This window comes from Neopelma chrysocephalum, unplaced genomic scaffold (assembly GCF_003984885.1).
Source record: "Neopelma chrysocephalum unplaced genomic scaffold, ASM398488v2 Primary Assembly neopelma1_63, whole genome shotgun sequence".
NCBI classification, from domain to species: Eukaryota; Metazoa; Chordata; class Aves; order Passeriformes; family Pipridae; genus Neopelma; species Neopelma chrysocephalum.
This window is the reverse complement of record NW_020897720.1, coordinates 13,828,083-13,845,049: the sequence shown is the minus strand read 5'-3', so window position 1 is coordinate 13,845,049 and position 16,967 is coordinate 13,828,083. Positions and strand designations below refer to the sequence as shown.

At 46.8% G+C, this 16,967-nt stretch overlaps 1 long non-coding RNA gene across 3 annotated transcripts; it reads left to right on the top strand.

Moving 5' to 3' along the window:
- The first annotated feature begins 10,365 nt into the window (after window positions 1–10,365).
- LOC113967076 lies at window positions 10,366–14,995 on the top strand. 3 transcript variants are annotated; one of them, XR_003534084.1, is made up of 4 exons: window positions 10,366–11,432; window positions 12,646–12,868; window positions 13,003–13,093; window positions 14,260–14,995. It is a non-coding gene; the product is annotated as an uncharacterized LOC113967076 (long non-coding RNA). The 3 variants fall into 3 exon arrangements; XR_003534085.1 differs by lacking the exon at window positions 12,646–12,868; XR_003534083.1 differs by having other exon boundaries at window positions 12,646–13,093.
- The last annotated feature ends 1,972 nt before the right edge of the window (window positions 14,996–16,967 follow it).

Below are 16,967 nucleotides of genomic sequence, written 5' to 3'. Positions count from 1 at the left end.
TTGTGATGCTGTGAAATTGGGATTCTGGCTTTGGAAGGAGCAGTTAGACAGGACAGAAGCAGCTGGCAGCGTGGGAAGAGCTGCTGTGCAGCCAGGTGGGGATGGGGTGTGGAGGGGCCTGGCATGGTCCAGGCACTGAAGAGCACTTTCAAAATTCAGTGCAGGGGCAGGGTGCCTGCTGCTTCCTCACAGCAATGATGGTGGTGGTGGTGGTTTCTGTGACCCCACCCACAGCAGCAAATGCTCTGAGCAGAAGTTGCAGGACAGGCTCCTACAAGAAGGGTGTTTTCCCTGGGTTGCACATGCACCAAGGCATAGTAAATGCTAATAATTTACAACTGTCTGAACAAACCAATTACAAACCTGTTACTTTCAGTTATTTGCTGAGTAATGACTATGCTGAGCTCTTTATAAAGCACAGACAAAAATCACAGTCCTCAGCCCTGTGTGCTCTGAATGGGTAGGGAGTGATGCTTTGTCCACCACCTCTTCAGTCAAGCTGCATCATCCCCAGTGCTGGTGCTCCAGCAGCCCTGCAGGTCTGAGAGCAGCAGCCCAGAGTCCTTTGAAACCTGCAACAGAATTAAACTTTAAAAAAAAAATAGGTATCAAACACTTCCATCCTGATTTCTTTTGTGGAAATGTTTCAGAATGAGCTAGTGGAGTGTGCCTGTTTGCAACATGCTGGTGTCCTGGAGATTTAAATGGGATAGTTCAAAGAACACACATTGGGTAAGGAGCTTAGGCTTTAGTTTTATTCGCACTGGAGTAAGGCATTGCCAGACACTTTCAGGGAGCTAACAGGAGAAAAACAATGGCTCTATTTGGCAGAGTCCAGTGGATGAAAAGTACCAAAGGTATAAAGTCGAAAACTGCTGAAAGTGGTGGAAAAATAATGGATTAGTTCTTCTCTCCTGACTCAATACCTTTATTCTTTGACATTTATTTTTTTACTGCCTTTGCTGCTGTAATGCATCGTGGTGACTCATGTGGAAGGTCTGTAATAATGTTTCATTGCTGTTGAAAGTCACCAGATAACCACTAATCATCCTCTGGTCCTGCACGGTTCTGTATGTTTAGAATTTAGCCAGAAATGGGCTGACATTGATAGAATGGGGTAAAATAAGAGAGAAAGAGCATTACAAAGCAGGTACTGAGGAGATATACACACAGAAAACAATGGTTTATGTATCTGCTGGAAATAAGAAAGGGCAGGTGATAGCCTGGTGATGCCCAGAGCTATTTGATGGGATAGCTGGTGCCACAGCAGTGCACTCCTGCTCTTCTGTTCCAATAATTGCACTTGCTCACAGACACAATGTTTGTCAATATTTTCAGGAGCTTTGCAAACTCACTTAGCCCCAGACCACATCTGGCACTTTTTGCTCTTTCAAAGAGCAAGGCTCATTCCATGTGGTCCTGCAGAAGTGCAGGGCTGAGGCTTTGGAGAAGGGACCCACTGCCTGTTTCAGCCTTGGTTTTGGTGTTGGAGGAGGGAGGTGCCACCTCCCCTCAAGTCTTTGTGCCTGGTTCAGAGTTTCCCAGCTCATCCAGATGCCTGGGGGTGTTGCTCTATGGAGCAGAGAGCCTGTTCCCAGGGATTTGACTTGGTTTCCTCTCTTAGCAGGGACATCTGAGGGCCATATTCTAAGTAGAGACATCATGGCTTGGCCTAATAATAAACCTATTGACTTAGGGTGTTTAGGGGCATAAATACAATAAATTTGTACTTTACTGAGCATAGTGTTGGCCAAGTCCCTTCTAGCCAGAGGCCATCTCTTCTGAAGCAACCAGAGCCCCAAATGCAGCAAAATGGAGAATTTATAACAAAAAAGAAGAGCTGGCTTGACAATATTGCACAGCCCCATCCCAGTCTGCATCCAGTTCTCAACTATTCTCTGCCTTCAGTCCAATAGTAAAGTCATATTTATTTCCTTGGCTCTGCTGTGTTAATGAAAAAGCCACTTAACAAAACAAATAGAAGGAAGGACATTTGCAACCAATTATGGTATTGCTGATCAGTCACATTGTGCTGGAAATTACACAGTGAAGTTCAGCCCAGGCAGCTGATCAATGACCTGGCAGCTTGGCACCCCTGCACACTATCAACTTAATAAATCAATGTAACTTCACTCCCCGTGCCAGAATGTGTATGTGCAGTCAATATGACATCAATATTAAATAATGATGGCTAAAACTAATTGCCCAAACACCGTGCTCTCTCACCTGCTGTGCAACCCCAGCAGGCTGGGTGGAATTTGGCCACCTATTCCTTAAAGAAACCCTTGGGCATCATTTAAAATCATGTCTTTAAAGGCTTTTTTTTGCAACCACAAGGGAAGTCAGCACTCCAGGATATCATTCAGGGTTTGACCAGGTTGCCAGCCAAGCTCTCTGCTCTGGGAGGACGTGGTGTGACGGCGGGTCCTGGCGCGGGCGGCAGGAACTGCAGGAATGGGGTTTCTCCTCGGTGGCAGATGCACATCTTGGCTGGTTTTATTCTTGGCTTCCTCTTCTTAATTAGCTCTGACATTTTAGCTGTTGTAATATGGGCTTGGTTTAGAAAGTTAAGGCTGAAAACGCTGAGTTTTGCTGCAAACAAGTTTGGTTTAAAGCACAGGGAAATTAGGATGCTTCTGACTGTCTGGAAGCTTTGTGATGGGCTGGACCATGGAAATACAGGAGCTTCTGGGCACTGGAAATACAGGAGCTGGTGGTCACTTGCTCCCACACCTGATAGCACCACTTTCAATGCTCTCTGCTCTTGTATTTCACTCTACAAAGAATCATAGAAACTATGTAGTTTGTACTGATTAAAAAAAAAAAAAGGCAATTTATATAACTATTTAGAAATAGTTTTTTTAAGGACATTGAAGACATCCTAATAGGATTTTTGTAAGTACCTCAGACTCTCCAGCCAAGTGACACACTCAGCTCTTGACATCTAATATTTTAGACCAGATATTTTACCTGGAACCAAAGCAACATCCACTCTGGCACACAGTCCAAGCCTCTTACTTGGCCATGGCCTCAGCCTTTCTGGGAACATACCTGGCCCCTTTCCACCTGCTGTTTGTCCCAGATCATGACAACAGGAGAAGGGACATTTGGGCACAACAGACCCTCCCTGACACAGTCACTTTGGTTGTGTCCTCACACCTCAGCTGCATTTTTCAGATGCATCATGTGCTCCAGCCACAGGGAATACTTGCAAGAGATTTCTATATCCTTCCTCTGGGCTTAATTCTTATTAATTCAACTATATTACTACCTAAAAAATATTTTAACTGTAATACTAATTAATCATCAAAGGATCATGATAGAATGCTTTGGGTTGAAAGGAACCTTAAAGTTCTTCCATGTTCTGCAGGTACTTATAACCTTGGGGATACAGCACATGCACAGACACAAATATATATGTATATATATATATATATATATATGGCAATGATCTTTCTTTGGTAGTAATTTGGTTTGGCTAAAGCTTAGCTGAGAGCAGATGTAGGGAGCAAGGAAAGGAGGGAAGAAAATCCTGGCTCATCTGTTGCCCAGCCACAGTCAAAGCTGAGTTTGGCTGCTTTTCTGGCAGAAGTGAGTTGTGAGGACAGTTTTGGAGGAGGGAGAAAGGAGTGGCTGTTCAGATTTTATCGGGAAGGTTTTCCCAGGCTCAGAAGAAAACTGGGCAGAACGTGAGTCTGTGCCTGGGGAAGGAGCTGACAGATGGATTATGGAGGCTGGTGGGGCAAAGGTTATGGGCTGGCCGTATGGTAGGTGGGTTATTGGTTCACCAGGTAAGAGGAGATGTGGAAAGGTAATAGGAATAAAGAGGAGAAGGCAAGAAGCTTGTAAATTATGCAAGAGGACTGGTATGGTGGTGGAGTGAATTGATGTGTCTTGAGGGTAGCTGCTAAAACCGAAGATGGCAATAGCTGATATAAGAAGAGGGAGGCTTGGAGGAGATTATTTAAAATATAATGTTTTAGAGATGAGAAAAAGAGAAACTTTGAGGCACGACTCCAAAGAAATCCAGCCTGGTATCACCTGGGTGAGAAGAAAAGGGGGAAAGGAAGGAGGATGGCAGGAAACCACCTATTCCCAGCTTACTGGGAGGGGTGGAAAGCAGTGACCGAGCTGCTCTGCACAGCTCTTGTGGTTTTTTTGAGTTATCTGAGTATTTTTCCAATTTAATTTGATCAATGGATTATTTTTATATCATTGCTGACAGTGTCCCAGAACGTTGGTGACTGCAGGTGTCCCCTGGCTACACGATCAGCCTCGTTCTTCCTCACAGGGCACCAGCTCCACACAAACTTGGTTTCTTTTGCTGTTTCCAGAAGTTCACAGCAGAAAAATACTCTGAGAAAGTTCTAACTTGTGGTGGCTTATCCCTTCTAACCCTGGCCATCACTCAAGTAAAAAAATGGCAGTGGGCTGTGGAAAAAAAAGAAAAAATAATTGAAAAATAGATTTTTATGTCTTTCCAAACCACCAGAGCAGTTTACCCATTCCTGGGAAAAAACGCAATCAAGCAACATTTCCCTCAATGTCAGAATGCAGGATAAAGCTTAGATGAGGCTTTCAGAGAAGATAATTTTATATTTGTCCTGTCAAATGCAGAAATAATCAGCTTTTTCTTTCTCTTACCCTAAATATTTGCCTCTAGGTTTGTTTTCCTTCCTTAGTTGGCTTGGTTTGAAAAAAAAATATTAATTTTGTTTGTTTATTTGTTCATGTTGGATTAAAAACCCAGGATGGTTTAGAACAGTTGGAGATGGGTTGGGGATTTATGAGTTACACTTGGAGGGCATCATATCCCAGTATGGTATGATGGGAAGAAGGTATGAAATCCTGCATCCAGCAGCATCAGTAGCAATACTTCCTTTAGTTTTCATGACCTATATTAGATAGAAATAATAGAATAATTCATACTTTCAACAGCAAACAGTGATTTCTCCAAATTAAGTGACTCAGTAAGTGATCCTCTTCAAACTGGAAGCCACCTTACTCTATTTGAGTTCTCAACCGCCCCAGCAGCAATTGTGTTTCTATCTGGAGAAACCTCAGCTTGGAATTCACTCAGGTTTCCATGGGGAGATCCCAAACTGCAGCTGGGGTGGGATGGGGAGGATCAGTGAGGAGCTGTGCTGCTGGTGCTGCTCTGCTGGGGAGGGTTTGGATCATGCCTGTGCTTGAGGCATCTCCTCCCGAGAGCTCTCCCCGAGGGAGCTGTGCAGCCAGGAGCCCTCCTGAGGTGTGCAGGGGTGTCTGTGTCCCTGCACCCCTGTGCCAGCATCTCCTCTCAACAGATGGCTGGAGGGCAGCAATGATGGAGGTGAAGTGATGCAGCCTCAGACTCTGGTACCCAGAAAGATGCAGCTTTGATGGCGAGTGAACCTGCAGATCTGCAGGACTGTCTGCTGAAAACACAGCCCCAAAGGAGCCCTGTGGCTGCCCTTGGTCTCAGGTGGCACACACAGCTGGGCACCTCCAGCAGCCCCAGTTCCAGCTCCTCACTCTGCCATCCCAGAGCATTTGCATAAGGAGCAACCCGTGAGTAACAGCTGCCTCTGCAGACAGCAAATCCTGCAAGTATTTTGTGGTAAACCTGCTGCTGCTGTGGGCAGGGAGGATGCACTTTACTCTGAAAGCAGGGGATGAAAAGCCTCTGTGGCAACGGCTGCGCTTTGAGAGCGGCTGAGCTGAGCCCAATCCCCTGCACAGGCAACTGTTTATTATCAGAATAACTGATCTCCCAGAGCACTTAATGCCCTGCCTGCACGGAAGGAGCTGCAGCCTCACGGCCTTTCGCTGAGTATCTCGGTCTTACTCCAGCAGCATTGCTGTTAATTGCAATACAAGGGCATTTCAGTGATTTGCCTGTTTCAGTTGCTTGTTCAGGGTGGCACACAGTGAAAACAACAACCTGAGATGGCTGTACTTGCCCAATTGCCAAGCTACAGGTGTGCCGTGGTAGATCTGTGCCTGTCAGCAGAGAACTGAGTCCAGGAATTAGGTAGATTTGCACCTTGCCTATCAGTTTGTAGATAAGAGCGTTACCTCAGAGCCAGGCAGTGGATGTTGCTGATAGACTGAGCCTGGGTGCTGGGTTACTCCTGACTTTGACCTTGGCCATTTATATCACTGGAGGAAAAATTTTGCGTGCTTCTGTTTGCTCACGTGGAGATAAGGACACTGGTCTCCGGATTAAAAGTGTCATTAAGGGAGGCACATTATGATTGTAATTATTATTTTACAAGCTGAACAGCGTGCAGGAGCTGGCAGTGCTGCTGCTGAGCTTCCTCAAGGAGCGTGTGCCTTTGCAAAAGGGTAGAGGAAGCCGTACGGGAGGATTTTCTCATACATAAGCTGAGGAAACGGATTATCTGTGAAACAGCCAACAGTTTTTATTTACTGTGAAAATCTGAGTCTCACTCTCAATTTCCCATCAAGATAAAATGCAGGCATTTGGTTAAAATGGCAACTTAATGCTCCAGAGGTTTAATTACCACCACTCTATAATCAAAATCAACACAGAGTGCAGGCTGTAGCTCCCAACTCCGACAAGAAATGCAGCTCCCCACAAAGCAGTCAATAAAAAGAAGATATATAGCATGTGCTTGGATTTTGTGGTCCTTCCCACAGCTGAACTTGCAAATCTGCTATTGCTAATGGTTTTCTTTCAAACCTCAGGTTCTCCCTTAGCTTTTATCGAACTCCAGAGCTCCTTATTTCCACATTTTAACTTTCTCTGTATAATACCTATATACACAGTACTGAATTAAGGGAGTTCCTGTGCTGGGAGCGAAACCTCTGATTTTTTTCCCCGTATCAACAGAAAGCACTGAACCAGTCTCAATAGTGGTGATTACTGAAATTTTGTGAGGGCCTTGGTTGGAAGAAGTGTCAAGAAGGCAGGAATGTTTGCTGGGCTGTGGCTGGTGTGACCTCTGGCATGGACCTCTACAGATCAAATGATTGATCCTCCTCCACTGCAGTTCCTGGGGCTTTTCTTTAAAGACTTCAGCACTTGTTAGGTCATAGGACCAGCTTGGGTCTTGCTTGGTACAGTCTTCCCTCTGCAAGTTCAGATTTCTTTTTTCCAGTGCATCTTCTGAATGAGGTGGTTGTGCTCTCCCAACTGTTGATCCCTGTGAAAATTGCACATGCTCTATATTTTACCCATTCCTTTGCAAGTTGGGTTTTTAGGGAGCAAAGCCTTTACCTGCCTGGCAGCTATAGCCAAACAAAGCACAGGCACTGTCAGCAGTGCAGTCCTCTGCCTTCTGCCAGGGGTTGAGCCCCGGCTTTACATCCTGGGATGCTCCCAGATGCTGCAGTAGCAACCACAGAAGTTGCTCTCAAAAAAAAACCCCAAACCAGCTTTGTTATGGTTTCTGCTCTTTCTAAGAAAGGGTTAATTTTCCTCCTCCTCATCATCAGCCCCCCATAAAAAGCAGAACATTTTGTATCCTGCCCCTACTGACTTGTGGAAATAAGAGATACCCTATTAGCAACCCTTGTCCAAACACAGTGCTGGCCTGGTTAGTGCCAGCACTTTCCATCCAGCACTAGTATTTGTTTTTCCATGCTCTTAATCTTAGAAATTGAATCGAGTCTGATAAAAGTGACTTCCTGAATATTGCATAACAGTTTACGTCTGTCAGGAGGGAAGACAAACAGACCTGACCTTGAACTTGGAAAGTTTCCTCCCAGCAGGTAAGAGCTTCCAAAAGTCTGTGCTGGGGCTCCTGGTCTCCTTGCTGTCCAGGGACAGCAGTGAGGCTTCCCTGGCAGCCATCCTCTCTGCAAAAAAAAAAAAAAAAGCTTTGGAAAATGCTTTGGATCCTCCCCTGGGGACCTGAGAATCCCCCGGAAAGAGCTGCAGCAGGAAGGCAGCTTCGTGTTCTTGCTCCGAAAAGAAGGCAGAGGAGAAATCCTGTCCATATCTGGCAGGGTTTAGCCTCCAGGGATTAATTAAAGGCTTTTTCAGTTTTTCTTTCAAACCTCACAACATTCATCCCCGCCTCACTGAATAGGGAAAAGGGAGAGGCATTTTCTCTGGTGAAGCACCAGCCTGTTTCAATTTTCAGTTTTACATTGCAGTAATATGCTTTTCCTAAGGGAACACCACAGGAAGGGCAAACTTTGGCTTCTCACCATTGGAGCATTACATCATTAATATGAGCTGGAAATCTGAGCAGCGGGCAAAACAAATTCCCTGAACTTAATTCCCTCTTTCCTCGGTGCTTCTGTCCCTCTTCCTTGCCCAGGGGTAAAGCAGGTGGAGGTGTTGGCAGAGCCAGGGAGGGTGGGGACCAGTGGACCAGGAGTGGGTGGTGATGCTACAGGAGCAGGGAGGTGTCCTGCATCCTCTGAGCTGCTGGTAGTGCTGGGACTGGACACCAACAGAGCTCTGGGGCAGCAAAACCCTTTCTTCTGTGGCTCAGGCTTGTGGTGGTGGCTGCCACGGGGGGAAGGAGCCACCTGGCTCTGGGGGCTCCCTGGGAAACATGTGGGGTCTTTTGCACAGGTTTCCCAGTACCAGAAAAGTGCAGGGCTGAGGAGACTCTGGTTTTTGGGCAGCATCCTGAAGAAGCACCACAGCTCCCAGCTCAGTGTGTGTGTGTGTGTGTGTGTGTGTGTGTGGTGCCCTGCAGACCCCCGGCTGTGCCCTGCCTGCAGTGTTTGTTTTCTGACCCCATTACTTATTCCAGTTTGGATTTCAGCTGCTTAGGCTTGATTATTTTAAACCCCCTCTATCTGATTATCATCAGCCCAGCCAGGCCAGATATGAAGCTTCCTGGGGGATCCCCAGCAGTGTTTCAGGAGGATAAACTGCCTCTCATTCATGCTTTTGGGAGTTTGGGCAGCCAAGAGAGGAGGGAGTTACAGGGATATTCCAAAGGGGGAGGGGGAGGCAGCTCCCCCTGTATTTCCTGTGCTACAGCCTCGCAAATATCAGACTTTGCCGTGGGATGGAGTTCCTTGCTGCCCTGGCAGTGTGGGGAAATGTGTCCTGGCAAGCACCCCGGGAGGTGTCAGTGATGGGCACACACACACTGGCACGGAAGGATGCTTCTGGAAGCAGAGCAGCTCAGGGACACGCTGGCACGGCCGGGTGCAGCAGATTGGTACCCAAACCAGGCAGCCCTGTGCAGCCTCCCCAGAGCTGCCTTGCTCTTGCTTTTCGGTTTTCTATTGTTATCCTAAAGCTGTCTTCCTCCTCCTCCCCCCAGCCCCCAGCAGGATGAGGAAGCCTCCAGCTGGCCTAGGAGGCTTATCAGCTCTGTCTGGCTGGGTGTTAACAGTTTATTTGCATAAGTACCTGTCCCCGTCATATGCCGCTTGCCTTTGTGACTCACTGGAGTTGTTTATTTTTCCTCCAGCAGCCAGGCTTGCGGCTGCTGCTCCCCGAGGGATGCCAGGGCAGATGCCACCACCCCCGGGCACTGCGGGATGCCTGGCACGCTCGGGACAGGACGCTCGCCCTCCCCGGCTCACCCAATCCTCCTGCCCTGCGGGACCGGCTTGGAAATTAAATGTGTAACTGGTCGGGTCCTGTTTTCTCCTGGCTGCCAAGATAAAACGAAACTGAACCCCCCCCCAGCTGTCCCTGGCTGGGGAGAGCAAGGCTTCCCCTGGGACCACAGTCCCAGCTCCTGTTGCAGGGAAGGTGCCTCTGGCTGCAGGGCTGTGTGATGTGATGGGTATCTGTCTCCTCACTGCTGTTAGCACTCATAGACTCACAGAATGTCCTGAGTTGGAAGGGACCCACACGGATCACTGACTCTGACTCCTGGCCCTGCACAGGACAACCCCAGAAATCCCAGAGGGTGTTGTCCAAACGTTTCTTCAGCTCTCTTCAGGCTTGGTGCCATGACTGCTTCCCTGGAGAGCCTCCTCCAGTGCCCCGGGTGAAGAACCTTTCCCTGCTATCTTCATTTTAAGGAGCTGAGATCCTTAAAGCCTCTTCTGAACTCAGGTCTCTGCTCCAAAGGCAGCGTGACCTGCCAGACCAACCCTCCTGGCTGTGCTGGGGCACCCAGGGTGCAGCTCTGCCCCAAGTGCTGGTGGTGACCGCAGAGTCACCTCCTCGGGTCGGAGCCGAGCGATCTTGTTTCTGCTCATTTGCTCCGAAGGGTTTTTCCATCCGTAGTAAGAAAGTCATTAATGTTAAACTTCCGCTGCCAGGTACGATTGATTCGAAGATTATAACCACTCTAAAGGGGGGACGTGCTGCATGTACGATGTGTTGAAGTCCTGGCACGCAGGAATTGTTGCTCCAATGGTCGCCTGTGATCCGTGGAGCTCAACAGAGAGCGGCTCAGGGAAACATGGGGCTGCTCAGCAGCCTGGCAGGGCCAGTGAAGAGTGGCCAAAGGGCAAAGGTAAATTCAAATCAGCAGCTGGTACATCCTCTGCACAAGGGCTGTAATCCTGTCTCAGGAGATGACAGTTATGGTTTAACAAGTCTCCATGCTGTTGTTACTGTGATATTCTCCTAATATGGTGCACATCCATGAGGTCCTTGGTGCTCGCAGGAGAGCAATGCTCACTGTGGGATCCTCCCTTCAAGGAGCTACCAGAACTGAAGTATTTTCTTCTGGATGTGGCCCAGAAACCTGGGAGTTGTTGTGTGGTGTGTTCTGCTGGTGTGTTCTGCTTCCCCTCCGTGGCTGATGGGCCAGTGAATCAGTTGTGCACCCAGCCAGACACTTCTGCTATGTAAAAGTTATTTTAGACACGTTTCTGGTGTCCATCATATCATTCATCATATAAAGTGCTTTTGACAATGCACCAGTTGAGCTGTGCCAGTTGTGTTTCGCTCCTCTGACTGGGAGGATGGATGGATGGATGGATGGATGGATGGGGGAAGCTTGGTGAGAAGAGCAAGGGATTCTGCTCAGCTCAGCACATTCAGCCTCGGCTCTGACTGTGTGATGTTACAGGGCAGGTCAAAGTGTGAGAGAAGTGAGTGTGGAAAGGCAGATAACCAGCAATTTGCTGTGAGTATGGCCATTGAAGAGGATCAGTGGACTTGGTTTGTCCAAAGAAAAATGCAGAGAGAGAAAACAGAGGGAGAAGGAAGCAAACAGTGCATCACGTGAACCATCCAAGAAGTGGCTAAAGGAGCAGAACCAGAGAAGGATAAATTCATGAAGCCAGGAGAGGGCTGCAGGAATCTCATTATAAATATCATATTGAGTTGTGTATCTCAAGAAATCCCTGACTTTTCATCTTTATCTCTTTTTCTCAAGTGCATTAACAGCTGACTTGTCCTTCTGGCTGCTCTCAGGTCTTTCTGAGCCATCACTGCCCATCCCATGTGCCTCCCTCTCTTCTGGCTGCACCCAAGCTGAGTTTGCTGCAAGGAAACACTGCTCAGGCGATGGAGTATCCATGTCAGCCCCCCTACGGTTAAAACCAACCTTGTAAGCAAACCCTCATAATTTTATTTATGACTTTTGGATGAGATAATGGTTTTCCACTTTGAAAAGAAAGCTCGCTACTTCAACATTTATTTTCTATAAATGCCTTGGCATTTATATTGCAACAGGAGACTATTCAGTGACATTATCTGATAAATATCGTGTTATACAGCTGCAATTTACAATGCATATATTTTTAACGGTGCTTCTAAGCTAAATTAAATGCTTCTAAAATATGGTACTTATGGAAAACAAATGTCTTTTCTAGCAATTTTGTTTTTCAGGGTACACTATTTTTTTAAAACCAGATACCATCTTTATCCTGTCAGGCAGTAAATTATGCACTTGCACTTTCATAAACTCTCCCCTTGGGAACTTAGTCAATGAAATGGAAATGTCTTTTTCACACCCTCCAACTCCAGAGAAATACAGGGAAATAGCCAACCCGGTTATAAACTGAATCCATACAAAATGTGGATTAATGCAGTCCTGATGCATGTATTGTTTAGGATATGTACCATTCACTCAAATGGTGCTTTGAGCTGTGACTGGGATCATTCATGTCTTTTTTTTTTTATTTGGGAGAGTAATTGCATGTTCTGTGGTGGGATGTGCAGTAGGAAGTCACCCACTGGCATGGGACTGTAACCTCCCTCCCAAGCCAGGACTCCTGTGGGAGGAGGAAAGCTCTGTTGGCCTGCTCAGGGGAGTAAAACACAATGGCTTTTACACCTTGGTGGATCTTCCCTGGGTTGTGGAGTGGGAATGGGCAGGACAAGGGTTTAGAATGGCCTGTTCTGCCTTTGGGATAGTCTTTCACGAGGGAGAGCAGAGGTACTGAGGCAGCTGGACTAGATGCTCCTTGTAGATCCCTTCCAACTGAGCTGTTATTCTAAACCTACTTCTGTTTCCATCGTCCATCACCCACTGAGTTTGCCTGTAGCAGTCAAACATCTTCATACAAAACCCCACGTGGTCTGAGGAGCTGTGCTATTCCCTCACTGCACTGAAGGTGGAAAGTGTGAAATGCCAACAAAAAGGAGGCAAAGGAATGAAAGCAGGGAAGGGTGGGAGGGTGTTGCAGGGGAGTCTGCTGTGATGGCCAAGGATCCCTCCAAAGCAGGAGGAGCTACAGCAGCTCTCCTGTCGCAGGAGGGGCACTGGAGCTGTTCACCTCTCTACTGATGGCCCTTATTTCCCCAAATATAACTCACAGGCCCTTTGAAAGCCCCAGTTCTTCCAGTCTGGCGACTGCATGAAATGTGGGATGTATTATGTGCACTTGGCAATAGAGGCAAACTTAGAGAAAACGGGAAAAGCAACAAAAACAACGACAAAAAAAAGGAATCTTGAAATTTGGCAGAAAAAATGCAGCACACAAACCCCACAGGAATGTGAGCATCTTTGCACAAAGCCACTTATGGATGCATTCCTTAAAGGTAATCCCTTCAGACAGAGCGAAGCTGCCATTTCTTTGAAAGATATTAAAGCAGCTGTTGCTAGAACATAGAGAATTTCTGAGCTCTCTGTCAAGGGATGGACATTTGTAATGCTATAGCTACTTTATTTACAGTTTGATACCAAATTTCCAGCTACTGAAGGTAATTGAGACTGCAAACAAAATCTCACTATCCACTGATCTGCCAAATCAAATTTTTCCTCCTGTAAGTATAGTGTTTTTCCTTAGCTTCAGAGAGGAAAAGAATTATGCAAAATGAATGAGAAAGAAAAGGGATTAGTTTATATAATGACCATAGCAGCCATCTCTCCCTTGATCTGTCATAGTTTATTCTCGAAGATGGGAACGATTATTATTGTAATTTAGAACAGAGCTTGTTCTCTTTCCTTCTGCTGCATCTGCTTACTACTCTCCAAATTAACACATATTTTAATAAAAACTAAACCTCCCGATTATAGCTGGGGTGTTGGATGACCCCAGCTGGGATATGGGCACAGCAAGATTTTCATCATCTCTTGTGTTCCCCTCCTGGAATGTCTGTGCACTGCTCTGGTCTCTGATAGGAATTGAAGCAGCCATGAGGCTATTCTAATAACTTCTGGCTACCAGAGGCCTCAGAAGAGGGTATCCAAGGCAGTAAATCAGCAGCTACGTGTCTCCTGTGCTGTTCTCAAGTTGTGTGGTGCTTCTGAGGATCTCTAGGAGCTCTCTGTCACCAGAGCAGCTCCCTGCTCCGTGGTGGTCCCCCACCATCAGAGACGGGTGGGTGTCACAGCAGGAGCAGGCTGAGGGAGCTGAGCCTCCCTCATGGTCTCTTCACTAGCTAATGTCACAAAATAGATTGTTTCTAAAGGTCTTCAAAATTACACTGGATTTTTTTGCTGTATTTGGGGACTACTCGCACTCCCATGGTCCTGTCCCACCCGTGTGTCTGGTGCCCATGTATCACAGTAATCAACTTTGGTGCCAACAAGGCAACTGGGTTTTCTTTTCCTCCTTCTCTCCCCTGGCTGCACCGAGATCTTCACTGGTCTCAACTCTGACTGAGAAATTTTATTAAACCAAAGCGTTGAGAGGCGAACTAATTGATACACTTGTTCTCCTGAAGTTGCTTGAACACTTTTGTAGTTGTAACTCTAGGATTGAGCAGTCACCCCTAAAATCAAGGTGTTCACACCCCAGCACAGCGTGTGGGGAAGCAGCCACGAGGCAACAGCTCTGCAGCATTTTGGGGACTCGTGGTTAGTGACGGGATTTAACTCTGCAGAACTCATACAAAACTTATAAAGATTCCGTCCTTCGCTTCAAAACATCTGTTAATTCCTACTTGTGTGCTCGTCATCGAAAGGCTGCCTATATTTTTCCTTTCAGGTTTGCAAAAAATAAGCACCGGTGAATGAAGATGAAAGGGAAATGTTGCTGGTTTCTTCCCTGGAGATCGTATTTCTTACTTGTTGCATAACTGCTTATTTTAGCATCAATCAGCCGAGCCTTTGTTGTGCAGACAATTCTGTCCTTTTAGAGGATTTGTGCAGTATTGTTTCTTCCAAAATGCTTTTTTTTGTTGTTTTTGTTATTAGATTTATTTCTTCTCTTAGCAAATGCCAACTGACAACACCCCGTCAGAGCTCTTCATAAGTGTTACATAAATGTCATACTATGTAAACTGAGTGTTGGATGTATCATATACACGACCTTTCTTGGAGAACCATCCATCAGGTGCTATCTGAGTGTGTGTGTCACATTTATGTATTTGTACACAAGCCGTGTTTAAGCGTGCACGTGTGGTAGCCAAAATTCTATGATGGAAAGTACTCAAAATGCAGAAATGTCTGAACTCTTCTTGTCAGTGCAACTTCATCTACCCCCTTTCGTCGAAGCAGAACAAGACTTTAATTTCATGTTCAGATACTCTCTTCCTTCTGCATCGCTGTGTGTGCAGTGAGATGGTCAGCAAGGGGCTCAGTGATGCCTATTGTTCAGCACATGAGCCTGGGCAGAGTACATTATTCAGCACATTATTCACATGTCTGACCACTTCTGGATTTCACAGCGATAGAAAACACGGCTCAAATACTTCTCGGTGCAGTTTTCGAAGCAGAGCAAGGTGCTGGTGTCCCGGATGGCAAAAATGCATTGTGGTTGCATCGGGGCTTGCTGTGGACCTGCCCTGCCATGCTGTGACCTTCCTTAGAGATGTTGTCCAGAAATTATGGAGAAATGGCCTCAAAGGGTGGGAAGGCTGCAGTGTGCAGTACAGGACCAGAGCAGGGGGACCTGCAGGTTCCTCAAAAGACACAGTTATTAATGTCCTCATGGTTCTTTCTGTAGCACTTTCCACTACACTGCCTCAGTGCTTCAGCACCTTCATTAATCCTCCCCAAGCGCCCGTTTCGAAGATGGGTCAGGGTGACACATGGATGGATTAAGGTCAGTTTTGACTAATTCAGGGTACTCCATCTGAAAAGCATAATGTCTGCTTTTTTCAGAGCGTTTAACATGATGCAGCACTTCATACATGCAAGCACAGCACCCACTGCTTCCAGCTGCAGGAAGATGGATGTCAGCAATTCAGGCTAAAGGTTTCCAGCCACACCAGCAGTGTGGGCACTACAGCCACCAGCAGCCAAAAGTTTGGGTTAATGACTTAGTTAGCGTCATACAGCCCGTGGCAAGGGCACGGAGGGAATCTGCTTCTTTGGGAGAGTTTTTGTCCTATTGTCACAGTCTCTCTGAGTCTCACAGCCCTTGCATTGCTCCTTGGGCAGTTTATGGTTCTGCAGATAAGATGAGAATCTGGCCAAAGTGTTTTCTTTTTGACTCACACAGCAGGTCCAGGGTGTGCAGGTGTTGTAAGGAAATCAGATTGGGGCAGTGTAATTAAGAACTGCATTACAGTATGTGTGCACAATAAAATTGGTATGGAATGCTTCACTTTGGACACTTCTGATGTTCTCACCAGGTAACACAGTGACCTTCACAATATCCCTTAAGGCAGCCTGTGCACATGGATGAGGTGGGATCCACAGGTGAAGTCCTGGCAGTGAATGTTGTTGGATGCTGGAGCAACAGTGTCAGCACCCACCGAGGTCCCTGGGGCTGCCAGGGACTGACAGACAGGGGCTGTGCTTGTGTATCCCACTACTTTTGTAATTCCAGCAAAGGCTTTTTAACCAGGGGCTGATGTTTCCTGTTCCCTGGGGGGCCTGTTGAGAGGGTTCTGAGCACCTGGGGCAGCAGGTGCCCAAAAGCAGCATCTTCAGAGATTTCAGCAGCATTGGGCTTTTTTTTTTTCCCCTGTGTTGTGAGCTGCTCTTCTTCAAAGCCCAGTAACAGGACTAATTTGGGTGGGTTTATCTAAAAGACCATAAAAGGCTGCTTCATGCCAAATGTCAAGACCCTATTTCCAGAGTTACAGTCAAAAAAACATGGCAAGCCCAAGAGTGACCAAGATGATGCTCTTCTACTCTGCTTTCATCTTTGGAAGAGGCAAAGGATTTGGAGCGTTCAGAAAACATCCAGTACAGGCTGCCAAGCCAGAAAGTTGCAGACTAATTCATTCAAGTTTGGCAATTTATAAGGAGCCACAACAGGGATGTACGGTGGGGAGCATCTGGCTACCGTAGCTGTGCTTCCTAGTGGTTTATAACCGGTAATTCAGCGTTTTAGAGCTCACCAGCTTAACGAACGTAAGAGATGATGGCAGATTGTGACTGAAAGACCGTAAGAGATGATGGCAGATTGTGACTGAAAGACTGTCTTTAACCTGCATTTTAATCTTCTGCAGCGATGGTTTAAAACAGTGCAAGCCAACTTCTGTAGGGCCCCCGGGAGCTGGGGAAGATGCACGGTGTACGTCCAGTTATTATTATTTTAATTTAAGAAACCGTTTCTATCCCGACAGCACCGCTGTCGTTGTTTTTAATCCGGGGGAAAACAGCTGGCAACAGGCAGCCCTGAACCACCCAGAGCCCAAAACACTCGTTCGGGCAGCGCGCAGCAGGGTCACCCCGCGGGGAGGCGGGAGGCGGCCGCGCCGCTCCGCACCTCTGCGCGGAAAGTCTGCGAAGTTTTTTTTG